Source organism: Melanerpes formicivorus, unplaced genomic scaffold, assembly GCF_026170545.1.
Source record: "Melanerpes formicivorus ecotype bairdi unplaced genomic scaffold, bMelFor1.0.p_v2 SCAF_20, whole genome shotgun sequence".
Taxonomy (NCBI): domain Eukaryota; kingdom Metazoa; phylum Chordata; class Aves; order Piciformes; family Picidae; genus Melanerpes; species Melanerpes formicivorus.
Genome location: NW_027142372.1, coordinates 1896891 through 1912410, shown reverse-complemented (window position 1 = coordinate 1912410; position 15520 = coordinate 1896891). Strand labels below are relative to the sequence as shown.

General features: G+C 48.5%; 1 long non-coding RNA gene across 1 annotated transcript in view; it reads right to left on the bottom strand.

Moving 5' to 3' along the window:
• LOC137447207 (uncharacterized) overlaps positions 1-13645 on the bottom strand; it is a 41553-nt gene extending 27908 nt beyond the window's left edge. Inside the window, exon 1 of the long non-coding RNA XR_010988822.1 lies at positions 13627-13645. This is a non-coding gene — a long non-coding RNA (uncharacterized lncRNA). The remainder of the gene's footprint in view (positions 1-13626) is intronic.
• Between the last annotated feature and the right edge of the window lie 1875 nt (positions 13646-15520).

Below are 15520 nucleotides of genomic sequence, written 5' to 3'. Positions count from 1 at the left end.
TGGTGAACTTCGCTAATGAGTTCGATTTTCTGCCAGGTTTAGCCCGCGTCGCTGCCGCAAAGGTGCTGCAGCGGTGTCCGGGAACAAGCACTAACGGGCAAGAAGGCTCTCGGTGTGGCGGGGGACGCCTCTGTGCCGGCCCTTTGCCCCCCCTCCCCACACGCGGCGTTCTGCACGGTTGCCCTCGGCCCATGGGCCGGCCGCGGGCGCGGTGTTTCCCGGCGCCGGCAGGTAGGTGTCACACTCGGCCCGAGTTTGGCTCCAGCCGCCTGCTCGCCGGTGCGAGAGCCCCGCGGGGTTGCCGCGTCCCGCGCAGCGCCCGCCAGTCTATGGCGAGTGGCAAACTGCGGTGGCTGTCGGGGCTGGGCACGGGACACCGGGGTGCTCCCGGCCACCGGACGTTCCCTATCTTCGGGGATAGAGCACGGCTAGAGATACCTCGGTCCGTTTCTGCCGGTCCGCTGCCCAAGGCCGAGGGAGAGCTGGTCCCTACGCCGGTGCCGTGCTCCCAGGCGGCATCCGGCCCGGAACCTCGACCATAAGACAGTCCCACCAGTGCGGTGACCCGAGCAGCCCGGGTCCCTTCCGAACAGATAATGGTGAGGACCTGTCCCATCACCCAGCTCCGGGGACGGTTTTTTCCCTGTTCAAATCGGGTTTTGCGGGTGTCAGTTGTATGCAAACCCACTACTGCTGCTAATGTGACAGGAATGTCGCTGGGACTGCTGGAGCTGGTGCCGAGACACCCCTCCGCTCTGTCCGAGCTTTTTGCTTTACGAGCCAGATAATTATTCATTAATCTCTCCAACTTTGTCAGAGCCATGTATTAGCAGTAACAGCTATTCATGCACATTGCCATTTTGCGGGACTTAAATAGTTTGTATTTTATGTTTTAAAGATGGAGTTCATGTTCACTTGGTTTAGCTGGTATTTGTAGGTAATCTAGTTTAAAGTCAAAAATATTTCAAGATGAATGTGTAAGAGATCAAATATTCCTGGGATAATACTATGTTATTTTGTCACTTTATAAATTATAAATGGATTTTTAAAAAAAAACGCTCCAATTCCTCGGTTGGATCTTTCATTTCCAGTCGGGGAAACTTGCTGGAAGGTGCATTTTTTTGCGCAGCAGTGAGATTTGTTGGACTCACCTGCCTCGTTTCAAACGGGAGAAACTTGGGCGGTGAGGGGCAGGGGCAGAGCTGGGACGGGCAAGAGCAGTCCCCATGTGAGGTCTAAAGGCAAATGGCTGCGGGTCGACTCCAGTCCGGGCTTTTCCCGACACCTTCAATTCCCAGGGAGCATCGCCTCTGGCTCAACTCCCAAGCGCCCTTCACTAAAGGGGGCTGAAAGAATCCTTCCGAAGCACTCTCTGGAGACAGCAGGTCCCGCAATGGAACGACCATATCAAAACAAATATATTTTAATTATTAATGTAACTATAGATACTATTTTTAAATTGTCTCTCCACCTTTCCCCAGCTGATCTTCCAATCACTGAGAAAGCTATTTTGCAAAGCAGATTAGGAGCTTCCCTCGTTCAAAAGCTATACTCCCTATAATCGGGGCTATTTTGAATAGGTCTATCAGTGGTCTCAATATGCTTTTCGTTTGATGTATAAATTCCTAAGGGAATTAACCGTTTCCTTTAGGTTGCAGTCTGTCGCCTATTTTAAACTGTAACTATTATTGTAGCCCCATCGATTTCATGCAAAAATGTTGTTCTTTACCCGTTTCCCCTGCCACGGGAGAAGTGCCATACAGCCTTTCTTTAAAATAGGAACGCTTTCCCCAATTTCTTTTTTTTTTAACCTATTATGGAGGAGGGGGCAGCAACCGCCTTTTTTTGCCTCTGGCATGTTAATTTGTTGTTCAACTTTTTTGTTGTTGGTTTGGTTTTAGGGTATCTTAAAATAAAAATAACGTCTGCTGCAAATTAAAACTGCCATAAGTTACTCGGGAGCAACGCTTCACGATGGGAGCTCTGGGGCGCTGGGCAGCGCAGTGAGGCTGCCGCTTCTGCGGAGCTCTTGGGGCAGGAGGGCTTCGCTGCGCCGTGGAGCTGTGTGGGGGCAGGCGAGGGGGAAGAGTAGAGCTGGCGGTGGGGCCCTGAGGGCTGCGCTCCCACCAGCGCGCCTGGGAGCAGGTGCTTGCCCACAGGCGCAGGTGAGAAGGGCCCGGCCTCTGCGGGGCTGCGGAAAGCAGTTCGGTCCTTTCCGCCCCGGACGCAGAGCGGCAGCCCCCGCTGCTTGGTGCGGCCCTCGATGGGGTGGGGGGTTGCGACCCACCCGCTGCCCCCCCCCGATGGTGTGAGTTGAGAGGCGCAGGTGACAGCAGGATTAGGGCACGGATCACCCCTTCCGCAGATGACTGTCCAACACTCCCCCAAAACCCGCACCGCGGCCGAGGAGCGCGTTGTCCCGGCTATCCCCATGTGTGGGGCCTCAGGAATGCCTCGGTCTTCAGGCCGCGTCGGCAAGAGTCCTGGGGGTGCTGTGGTGAAGAGCTGCAGCCTCACGGGCTTACCGGCAGGCAGCGGGGGCGGCGGCTTCCCTTCACGCCCGGCCAAGCCAAGCGCCCTCTCCCCGCGGAAGAAAGAGGCTTTCCCGGGGAAATCCCCCCAAGAGCCTCGGGGTCGACCATGCCGGTCCCAGTGGGCCCATCACCTCCTCGGCGCACCCTGCAGGACAAGACCCCGGGCGGGGCCTGGAGGTCGGGTTCACAGCCTGCCGTGCCATCCACGGTAAATTCCCTTCCGTCCTGAAGGAACGGTCAGAGCTGGGGGTGCGGTTGGCAGCCGGCACAGCCCCGAGCTCTGGCGGAGCGATGGGGCGTCCCTATATCTCCAGCTCCGCTTCTCAATCGCGGAGACCGAGGGCGGGAGACGTGGGGAGCCTGGTGCAGCCCGCAGCCCTGCTGCTTCCTCTTTCACGCTCAAAAACAAAACAAATCCTAATTTAGACCCTTACCACCCCGGACCATGTTTACATCCCCCCCGCTGCTCTCCCCGCGACTGTTGCTTTTTCAATTGTCCCGATTAACCTACGGGGATCCCGCGCTGCGCGGAGCCTCCGCGGCGGCCGGGACGGCGCGGACGCCTCTAATTGGCTTATTTGGCTTCTACCCCCACACCCGGTAAAAGGATCTAAACAGCATCTTGTCGTGCCTGGAAACTACTTGAAAGCCCCTCCGCCAGGAGAACATGGGAAATCACACCAGCAGCAAGCTGAAAGGAGGCGACTGAAAGCATCACAGGGGTTTGCAGCAGGGAAAAGTACCGTAACTTCAACCCAAACCGGAGATAAATTTTTAAAAATCTAAAAGCATTTTTGAAAACTCGTCACCCTGGCCCGGCCTGGCCCGCGCACAACTCCAGCCCTCAGCCGCGGGGGATTCCGCAGCCGGCGGTGCGCCCGCCTCCGCGACCACTGCCCACCCCAGCAGCGCTGTGCCCGGGGCTCGGGGCAGCCTCGGCGCGGTACGGGAGTGCCAGGGGAGTCCACTTCCCCACCCCCTCAGGCCCCCCCCCTCCCCCCCTCCGTTCCCCTCTTTCTGTGACCTGCCTAGATTATTAGTAAGGACATCTGTGGCTGGCAAGGGAACAAGTGTTACCAAAACCAAAACCGGCTGTTTTTCCAAATGAGCAATATGTTAATTCCTCATCCCCCCCTCTGGTTTCTTTAAAACCTGGCACAAATACATCAATAGCGGAGAATAAGGAGCCTTTGCAGAGAACAAGTGGCAGTTTTGAATTTACCTTTTGTGTGCGCCTCAGATGCAATCTTGAGGCATTTTTTCCCTTCTCTCCCACAGAAAAAAGTGTTAATCTGCCCTATCTGGGGACCCAAAAGGATTGGAGTGGAGTAGATATTCACTGGAATCACATAGGGGAATAAGGGTCTTGCTTTATTGAATCATCAAATCCCAGGAATGAAGCTCTTAATTAATTATGGGTGCTAAAAATTCAGGCCAGCTGTTTCTTTTTACTTGGCTCTGACAGAGAAAGACAAAGTCTACATCGAGATCTTCTAAGGCGCATTCAGCATAAATCGGCGCCCTCGGCGGCGCTCCCGGCCGCGGCGCGGCCCTGCGGTGACAGATGGCGCATTGTCCCTGCATTCCTCCACCGCAGCTCCGCGGGCGCGGAAGCTGCGGCCCCGCCTGGGGACCTTTCTATGCCGGGGCAATGGCTTGCCCAGGGCCGGCGACGTGCCGGCCCTGCCCGACGGCGCGGCCTCTACCGCGGGCCCTGAGCTTCTCTTGCCCGACAGCGCTCCGCAGGAGCCTCCTGCCCCGCCGGCAGCCCCAGCTCGCCACTTTAAGCTCCCAGGCTGCGGCAGGAGCCCCTGGGCCTAGCGCCCCCTTAGCTCGCCCCCTGAAGCCAGCATATTCGGCGCTACCACCACGGGAGCGCCTAACACGGACCTGACGGGATACGGGTACCCCCAGTGTGGCCGCTTCTGCTTCTCCGCCAAAAGCAGAAGCATTTTTCTGCGCGTCCGCGGAGGCGTGGGGTCCCCTGGGAGGGCCGCTCCGGGGCCGCTTCCCTCACGGGGCTGGAAGCAACGGATGTCGCAAACCCTGGAGACCGCCGTACGAGGTGCTGCCCCACGGCTCGGACAGGCCACCTCCCACCCGGCCCTCAGTCCCAGACTCCTCTTTTTAATACCCCTTATTCAACGGGAGCCCCTCCTGTTATTTTCACGGCTGATTTACGGGGACACCAGCGGTAGGCAGGGGTCTGTCCCAGCTCCTCTGACCTCCCCTTGCACGTTTGCTGGCAGGAAAATCTCCGCCGATTGGCTCCGGTGGGGCCAAATGCGGCGGGAGGCCCGAGCGGAGGTCCCAGCAACACCCTGGGGTCCTGCCCCACCGGGCCGGGGCTCCGTCGCCAGGCGCTGCCAGCATCCTTAGCCAGAAATCTCTTCACCTCCAACTACCAGAAAATAAATGTCCTCCGCACGGCGTTACTCATCTGTTATAATTAGAGCATGTGCGAACTCGCAGCGTGCCGGGAGCCCGGCTCGGGCTGCTGCAGGCACTTGTGCAATAACCATCCCTGCCGTGGCGGTGGTGCGCGTCCAGCCTGGCTAGGGGCCGCGTCCTGCCCGTAGCCGGCGGACAGAGGTGCCGTGTGCCGGGCCCGCATCGCCCCTGAGGCCGGGGCGAGTGTTCTTGGTCCAGACACCTCTTTTCCAGCTAAACTGGCTTTTATTTGCTCTAAGCAAACCACAGACCTCTCCACGCTCATGCCTGATGGATGCAAATGTAAATGTGCACTTATTTAATTGGATCAGGTCCCAAGATAAAAGAGATAAATGGCTCCCAGTTTGCCAAGTTATTTTCAGAGGCATGCAGTGATGTGTGGAGGGAAAGTTAATGAAGGGAAGAAGAGACACTGTACTTAAAATACCTCGGGTCTAGACTCGGGGAGGGGGAAGCCTCGGACCACGAAACGGCGGGTGGCACTGGGCTCTGCGTCCCTGCCCCGGGTGAGCTCCCGGCTCGGTGGAGCCGCGGGGAACCGCCAGGTACAGCCTCACCTGTGCCCCAGCAGGGTGGAGGGTGCTGCGCTGTACGAGGCATTAATACTCTGCCCCCTTTGCCTCCACCAAACTGTTCTCCGTTACCGCTGTCTCCCCTTGTTCCTCCGCCTGTTCTACACCCGTATGCATGAGACATTAACAGACGATTATTGATACAAACATAGTTTTTGTTGCTAAAGGCCTTCCAAAACAAATTCTCCGGCTGAATGCCAATGTATGCATGTTGGCTGGTGACAGCTGATTAGTGAAATGATTTACGGCCAAGTTAAAAAAAAATGATACCGTCAAAGGCAGCAATTTGAAAAAAAAGATAAGACAGCACAGCCTCAAGGCTTCCCACTGTAAAGCCACCCAACAAATCTAAACCTACACTACAAATACCTGAAACACTCAAGGAATCAATTGGTCTCACATTAAATATAGTCTCTATTCTGACTCGCCCTGGTAATCCACAGCACTCTGCAGCAGTCCTTCCATTTATGCCTCCAGCCTCACCTGCAGCAGAGCCCACTCCTGCCCTGTCGCCCCACCGGCCTCCCGGCAGCCCCATCACCAGAGACTTAGGCCTCCTTTTTGTTTCAAGATTTTTTTCTCTCATTAATTGATTAAAAAAATCCCCCCTTCCCTCATTTCTCTGTAGCTCTTCTTCATAAAGAAAGCTTTTGCTCTGCAATAAAGTAAGAGACTTTGATCCCAGATCATCCTCTTAGGCCTTCCAGCTGAAATCGGTGGAGAAACTATGTGGAGTTATTGTTCGCACTTGCTGCACTTCTGATTCAGAAAGGGCTGATTTATTAGCTTGTCAAGGGAAGCATTGTTCAGGAAGGCAATCAAAAAGCACTTACCTAGCTAAACTAAAATTACTGCCTTTTCAGTGGCTAATTTGTATAACTCCCATGGAGGAACTTGGGAAGTGTTTGATGAGGCATAAAATGATGATTAATGAATTTATTGGCCTGCTGCTCATCAAATAGGAGTAGTATATCTTTCCTCTATTGGGCATTGGGTCTAATGCTACATGTCTGTGTAAAGCAAGTCCAATATGATCTCCTTTTTAGCCCCCTTTTAACCCCCATGACCTGAAGAATATCTCCGTGTAACAGAGGCAACATCAGGGGACTGCAGAGACAAAGAGCCTGTTTGATAAAACGGTAAATGAGAAACGCGAGCAAAGTTGCTGCAGGGACAGATCTGCTCAGTTTTCGGCTTTCAATCACTTTGACTACTGAAGTGGGAAGAATGTAGAAACTAGATAAGGTGTGAGAGGCAAAAAGAAAATGACAAACCAATTTTAACTTTCATAAAGGATCCAGCCAAACAACTTCATTGCTGCTTGAAAGAAGGAACGAGTGAGGGAAGTGCTGGGATTCCCAAGTGATCAGGTACTCTGCAGCCCCTCACTACCCAGCCATGCAGGGAGTGACAGGTAATGTGTCCTCAAACTGGCTGTATCGAGGGCTAGCCTGTAACCTAATTGGTGCTCTGATCAGATCTGATGCAACCATTTTGAGCCCATAAAATTTATGTTCTTTTTCTTCCCCTGAAATAGCTTGGGGCTTTCTCCTCTGATCAGATTTTAATGCTTGAATCACTATTTTGGGGCTAAGGGTGTCTCAAACAAATGACACACTTTCTCCCTATACCAAATCACTTGTGATTCATTGCCCACCTGACAAGGTTTATTATGCTGTACACACTGCTGCTTTGAACAGCAAAAACATTGCTGACATTCCCAAAAACTTGTTAAAATAAATTTGCCAGGATTTGGAGTCAGAGATCCTCCCAGGACTGAATCAGTTTAGCTCTTAGTTTCCATGCACTGTTCTGTGCTCCTGCAGTTTAGAAGCTTGTTGAAGGATCTGCATTTTGCACATCTCCCAGCCATGGGGCACATGCCTTAGCTGGAGTCCACTGCCAAAAAGGCAGCTTCTCTCATTACCTTCTGGGGCTTTACAGAAGCACCCCCAGGCCTGTGTGTCAGCAGCCCACTGTGCTGAAGACTGAGAAGGTGCAACAAGAATGTTCTGCAGAACTACCAATGTAGCAATCAACACTCACAGAAATGTTGTGATATTTCAGGCTCCAATAAAGCTCTGAGGAGCAGGAAATGATAGCATGGAGGTGCCTGGCAATCACAGTCCCCTGTCTTCCCTCTCTGAGCCTTCCCTTTGTGCCTCTGCATGGAAAGCCAGAGGATGGCCTGCTCAGTGCTCCTCTAGAGGAGAGCTGGGAATTAAAAGTAGGCTCTAGGTGAAGCAGTGTGAAACTCCTTCCTTTGGCTGCCTCTTTTTGTTACAGTTCAGTCCTGTGCATTCTTCCCTTTCCATGACCTGTTCTGCTCTGGGCTGCATTAGAAGATATGTTTTTCTGAAGAACTCCCTTAGCTGCATGGGAACTGTTTGAGGCTGGCTGGAACCTACTACTGACCCCATCAGACTGAGGGGCCACTGTTCCTGTTCTTTGGTCTAGACCTCATCTCCACAAGACAGGAGAAAAACTCTCATTAACTTTGAAAGATTTTAGCTCATGTTCACTGTGAAGGGTAAATTTGGCTGTCCCATGCTAGGTAAGAGTTGTAATTTTCAAACTTTCAAATTTGCAAAACACAAGGTGTGTAACATACTAAGAATAGTTCATTTTCCATATCTATTTAGAATTTATTTCTCTAATGACAGAAGGAATAAACTCCTGACCAGCCTTTCAGTTCCCACAGTGGAGACTGTGGAAACAAATCAAAACAAAACTTTCCTGACACTACACATTGGCTTCCTTGACAAAAGAGAAAAGGCACCCACCTTACACTTACAGGATCAGAAAACAATTTTTTTTTTAATGCTACTAAACTGGTATTTGTCTGAGACACTTTTAGCTGAAATGATCCTTTGGAAAATAATGTTCATAAACATCCTCGAACAAATAGCACTCTCCTGACACATGCCTACCATCAATGTACTCCTCAACACGTTTTATCTGCAAGTCCTTGACCTGTGACTGCTTTTACAAAGGCTCTCTGTTCATTAGCAATTTCAGGTCACTTTAAGTACTTGTGTCATGAACACATAGCACAGCTGTAAAATATATGTATTAAATACCAGCTGCATTAATAGAGGGGCTTATTTTCCTCCACTTTGCTCCCAAAAGCAACATGATCTTACATGTTGATGAAAAAAGACATAGTTATATTTGCATAATTACAGCAATATTGTAGGTCTTTAGTGCACCAGACCTGAGAGGCTGATTTACGATTAAATATGTATGGCTGAAAGTTACCATGCTGGGTAGTGTGCATAGCATTAGACAATGACAGTTTTGGGGCATAATTGCTTTAATGTGGGCAATTAAGACTAAGTGCATGTGATTTTAGTGTCTGCCCTACATTCCTCTGAATGATTATAATGATCAATACACATGATTTGTAAGTCGCTTCCTATTGATCGAATGGTAAAATATTTGACCTTCCTTTGAGGAAGTAATTTGCTAAATTATGACACCACATAAAGTCCTTCTGGGTTCAAAGGTGAGGGGTAATGGTGCTCAGAATTAGGAAAATAAATGAAAATAATTTTCCCTCCTTTTCCTGAAAGTATGTCTCTGAAATGTCCCTGCCAATTTGTTGACTTCACCTGTGGAGGAAGGAGTCCAGCACCTTCACCTTTGAAACTGCCTGAAGTGCAAACTCAGTCCATCTCTGCAAGAAACCCTCTTCGTGAACTTCATCTGTTTACACCTCTATGGCAAATCATCAGGAAGGTCTTGTTGTTTGCAAGTAGCTGAAGGAAAAATGTGCAGCAGTAAAGCTGGGACACGTGGCAGGGCTTCCTGGGCTGCCTGCCAGCCTTAATTTTGCTCTGCATGCACAGTACGGAATAGCCCTTGCTGTGTCACATTAGCAGGTAGGAAAAGAAAACAAAGTGTTCACAAAAACATGTTAGCCTGAACAGTAACTTAGTTATGTCTGAGGCACCTCCTCCATCCTACAGTTGTCATCCTAAATGGACACAGTGGCAAAGTAGATGAAAATGGATAGCAGCAATACACAGAGATGTGCCCTGCTCCAAGGGTTGCTCCATGCTGCCCAGGTTAATGGTGAATGTCCCCAACCTCAGCACACCACACCTATAGGGCAGAGCTACCATGCTGAGAATCTGTATTACCTGAGGTATTCTAATACTCATAAGGGAAGACCACATGGAACTCCTTTTTTCCTTTAGGAAACAATTCTCCAGAGGGTTTTCAGATAGCAGCAGTGCTTTCTGACACACCCTCCACCAAATACATATGTGCTCAGCTGAATTTAGTGCTATCTAATGTCATAGTTTGATACCAGAAATTTCCATGGTTGTTACCTTTTGGTTTTGAATTTTCAGGACTTTAAGCTTGTAGCACTTGACTCCTTTGATTCTGGTAGCTGTGTAGCCATGCACAGGCCTCCTCAGCCCAGCTAGACTGAGTGAAAAGGCCTAAAGGAGTCATCTGCATCTTGAGAATTCAGATCACTTGCAAAAGTCCTCTCTTGATTAGTTTTGTACACCAATCAATACAAAAGGCACCACCCAGGCAAAGTCAGCTGTTCAACTATCAAAAAATCTACCTTCCAACTACTCAGATTTCATCTTTTCAAACTAAAATGCAACATATGTACAAACTTCTCAGGTTTCATCCTTTCCCATTGCTCCCCCCCTCTCTCCACTGCAGGTCACAGACAAGCCTTCACAAAGTCAGTCACTCTTCCTGCACTAATTCTCCAACATCAACAAACACCTGCATTAAGAGCTTCTCCCCCAAAATCCCAACTGCATCAAAAATGTCACGTTCTCCTTAGGAAGCCACCCTACAGCAAAACCAAACACAGCAGTTGCTGCAAAGTTAAAATCCCATGTGTGATATGATATTGTAAGTGTGAGCTAATGGCAAGGTAGGGTTGAAAGTTGCAAAGTGCACAACCTGTGGTGTACTATGGCCTTTCATTGGGGGACGTGTGTTCTCCCTTTACAACCAGAAGCTGTTGAAGGCCAAGACAGAAACAGTTTTTCAGGTCTGTGACACTGAGCAGTAAGTGGTACCTGTGTTGTGATATAGGATTTCCCTGGGTTTTTTTCCTTTGTCCATTTCCTTCCCTGACTGTCGGGTGCTACAGAAAAGAGAGAAACATCTGGGACAGGCTTAGCAACCTCAGTATCCTTGTCCCCAAGCACAGTTAACAGTTAAGCCTGTGGACACACTGGGAGGCCACTCTCCCCAGCTTTACCAGCATGTGCTATCTCATCACTTTCTGCTCAAAACACACTCTTGTGCTTCAAGGCTCCTACCTCACTGTCTCCTCCCAGGGGTATGGTCAGGGTTTTCCACTGAAACCCTCCAGGCTCTGTCCACTCCCTGAGGTACCTTCGGTGTTTCCCGCCAAATCCCTGTGAGGCAGGGCAGCAGCAGTCACCTCCTCTCATGTTCGGGCCCCAATGGCAGCCCTGCCCCTGCTGCCTCAGCAGGTCCCATCCCCTTCACTCCCCTGCCCTTCTATCACTCTTGGCCCCACCACCATCACCTGAGCCTTTTCTAGTGGTCAGAGCAGGGGTCATGTCCCTCAAACTCACTTTTGTGTTTCCCACCTCATCCAGCCCTGCCCACTGCATCAGGCAAGCACTAATGGTTTCAGAAGCTCCTCTCCCACCTGGGGTGTCCTGTCTGGCTCCCACTTGGCCAAAGGCTGCCAGTCAATTTTGCCCTCATGCTGCAACTAACAGGTACCTATAAAATGTCCAATACCTACCTAAAAACTGCTCAGACTTCCCTTGTACATATTAAATTGCCATCTCATGCTCTGTACTACTCCATACAGACAAGTCTTCCCTTCCTGCACTAATACTTCAGCATCAGCAAAGTCCTGTGTGTAAATTCTCGCATTCTCCCTGCAGATCCACTCCAACTGCTGGCAAAGACACACTGCTCTCACCATAGCCAAAACACCCCTGCTGCTGGTGCAAAGTTGAGACTGTATGTGCAGATCAGCCTGTTCTTTTCTATCTTAACCAAAACTGAGGCATCAAGCCCCCACATTGTGCTCAGCCCCCTGCTGCTTCTCCCCAGCCTCTGCACTCCCAGTACCCCATGTCCTGGCCTCAGGTGAGGGAAGCAGCTGGAACACATGTGATCTTTGTGCACAGTGTGCTCACTTCCACACTGCTGGTGAAGGTAGTATAATGGACAAGAAGGACAGAGATGCTGAAATAATTACAATATGGAAGATGGAAGGTGAAACATATCACAAATCATGTAGCTAGCAAAAACCATCCTATTTACTGGCTGCTGTGCCAAGTGCACATACCATTATACAATGTCCCACTCTTAAATCCTTTTTGTAAGGAGAAGACAGCATCAAAGAGTTCATAAATTCTCCCCTAAAAGCAGGACTGAACAATGAAATTAAAACTACAAAGCAGATAGAACTCATGGTTAGAAAAAAGTTCAATCAAACAAAGGGCAGACACTTCTTGAGAAACTGAAGGTAAATCTGCTTGCCAGACCTGAGATGATAGTCTCTCCTGGAGCTCACCAGTGACTGCTGAAGCATCCCTTGCAGTAAATTATTTTGTCTAGCCAGAGATGATGCTGGGAACACTAGCTATGGACAGACTTTCTGGGATGAACAAGACTAGTTTGGAAACTCAGCTCTGAAAGTTCTCCCTTTCCCACCCCTAACCCTACTCCAGTCTTATGCCTGAGCATCAAGAGCAAAGAGTGGGGCTCTAAATTATAATCAGCTTGTATCTGAACTTCGAATGTTCCTTTTAGCTTTCTTCAAGGAGCTTAATGATCATCACAGAGATTTAAGCTGTCTCATTCTCAAGAAACAGAATCACAGAATCACCAAGGTTGGAAGAGACCTCAAAGATCACCAAGTCCAACCTGTCACCACAAACCTCATGACTAAACCATGGCACCAAGTGCCACGTCCAGTCCCCTCTTGAACACTTCCAGGGATGGTGACTCCACCACCTCCCTGGGCAGCCCATTCCAATGCCTAACAACTCTCTCAGTAAAGAACTTTCTCCTCACCTTGAGCCTAAACTTCCCCTGGTGCAGCTTGAGACTGTGTCCTCTTGTTCTGGTCCTGGTTGCCTAGGAGAAGAGACCAACCACCTCCTGGCTACAACTTGCCATAATACAGTATTCTTCATAGGACATATTTTATTGAATTAATATGGTAAAATAGTGTTGAAAGAACTTCCCTTCAGGTAGTTGTAGACAGGAATAAGGTCTCCCCTGAGCCTCCTCTTCTCCAGGCTAAACCTTACAGAGCAGTTCTACATGCTACACAGTATACTTCAGTCACTTTCTGCTGCAACTAGAAGGACACAGTCATGGACGAACAGTATATAATTCTGAAGCAAATTTCCCATTGTCTTGTTGATTGGGTAATTTCCTTGTCACTAATCCATCTCAGCAGATTCTCATTCAACTAGTATACAAGCATTTGGGTCCCCTTCCCAGATGGCCTGAGTTGAGCTAGAGTTTGTGGTTATCACTGGGGACTGCATCAGGACAAGAGGATGGGAAACTGGTGGAGACAGTAGTAATCAGTTGTTAAATATGAGAAGAAAAGGTTAGTTCCAGGCAGGGCGCTGAGAAAGCTGTTTATGCTCCACTTTGGAACTTTACCCAGCACAATGTATTCAGATAGATATGTTTTCATTACTTCTTGTTTGAACTAATTCTTTGCCATCTCCTTTTTCTGTATCAGGATAAACCTGTCAGAGGAAAAGGCAGAGTGGGACACAAGTGCATCTTAGACAAGTATAAATTGAAATTGAGCTACAGAGTGGCACTGGGTCAGCAGAAGGCCCAGAAGTGATGATGAAGCTGGGACAGAGCCTGACACACCAGGCAATACTAACTGGCCATGAAAAGCAGTGGCTAAGAAGAGGTATGGGAGGACACCTGCCACTGGCACAAGACTAGGACAAGGCGAGCAGTTCCCAGCAGTGGCCGGGCCCTGAGCTGCAGGGGGAAACACAACCCACAAAAGCAGCTTACACCCTTACATCACCATTGTGCAATAGACAAATTTCACAGATTGTACCAACCTGCTGGCACATCGGTGTGCACAAGAAACCAAGGGAGATCTCGCTCTCTGCCACTGAACTCCTGCAGTGGAAAAGTTGGGAAAACTCAGCAGAGCAGAGACAATAATGGAGCAACAAGATACGGTCATGTTGCGGTATCGCCCTGCACAAGGAGACACAAGGAGAAAAGAGACTAATTAGTCTCACTCTGCCTTTCCTCCTGCTTCTCTATGGGCAAAACTGAACGTCAAGGCCTCACTTGCCTTAGTAACACATTTTTTTCCAATTGAATTCTATATTTTTTAAACACACTGTGCAGTGGAAGTCCTGACCTTGAAATAGGAATCAAACCATTGGATATTCTTTGCTTAAACTCTCCAGCAGCTAAGGTCTGATGTCAAACTTTTCCATTTTAAAGATATGAGTTGTTTCCACAGTTTTTTTCCTGAATCTTTTTTTCTGAAGAACATGTTCTCAGGTTTTGTTCAGACTAAACTTTCCAGGCTCTGAATATGCTCCATTTTGTTGTGGGCCCACTTCATAGGCTCACCTGACTTTGAGGTGATCAGGGATTCAGTCATCCAAAAAGAGGCCTTTATTACATCTTGGATGCCCCCCCACCTCCGCCCAGGGCATCCAGATATGCCCACAGGACACAGGATCTTTGAGAGATCTGCACTGGGGCAGCAGCTGGTGGCCTGGGAGGCACTCCAGGGTACCTCAGATAAAAGAAAAAAGTGTGAGTGAATCTCAGCCCTAAATGTTTTTTATAGTCAATAGTAAGAAAAGGCACTTTACAACATGATTCATTTCCGCCTAAAATCAATGCCTGAAACTAATCAGAAGATTGACACACTTGAAAGTGCTGATCTTGCTCTACTGTGTGAGCAGAGCCCAGGCAGACTAAATCAGGTGTCTATGCTGTAAATGTCTAAAGCTAGGTGAGATGACTCCACCCAAAGCTACATACAGATGGGATGCTCCCTGCTAGTTACCTCTCTTGAGAAGTACAAAATAAACTTCCGTGATCTGAATCTACCAAACCCCAGATCCATCTACTGTAAAATAAGACACAGCATGAATTCTTATTACTGATTCCAGAAATTGTGATAAAGAGTATTTAAAAATAAACACTTGTGAAAATCTTTACAGTCAAAATATCTCTACTACATAAATTTAAGTACCATTATAGTACACAGTAAAATTGGGTAGTGGCTGCTATAATAAATGGACAAGATCTCCAAACTCTGTTTTACCTTGGAACTTCATTTGTAAACGCTTCCATCAGTTTTTATTTATGGAATAAGATAAAACAGTATGACTTTTACTCAGGAATGCCCACAATCACATGCTTAGCTTAAAAGCAGAGCTACTGAAGTTGATGAGACTTCAACACACAACTGAAGTGTACTGTTGAGTCAGGTCAGGTTCCTTACAGAGTACTCTGTATAGGAGAATCTGAGCCGAAAGACTTATGGTTTCCTTAAGGTGAGGAATAACATGAACTAATTACTTTAAAACTATTGGCATAACTAAGTTACTAGTTATGCTGAGAACAAGAAAGAGGGAAATATTAAAAGGTTTCAGTATAGAAATGGGAGAAGAGAAACTCTGAATGCAAAACTAGTAGCAGGATTTGTGCTATTTTGCAAGTTCAAAACGTAACTGACACATTTCTTTGTTGCTGTTAATTTTGGTTTGCCTTCATATTAACTGCGTGGCTTTGATGAATATTTTTAAAAAATAAAATAATGGCTATCACTCAGGCTGCTTTGAAGTATTTCTGAGTCAAATGACTGGTAGCATTTATTGATTTCATAGTGTGACACTAGAAGTTTTGATATGGGATTAAAAAAAATTATATTTGAAGTTAAAAGAAGACATCTTGATTAAAGCCAGAACAAATTATTTGGCT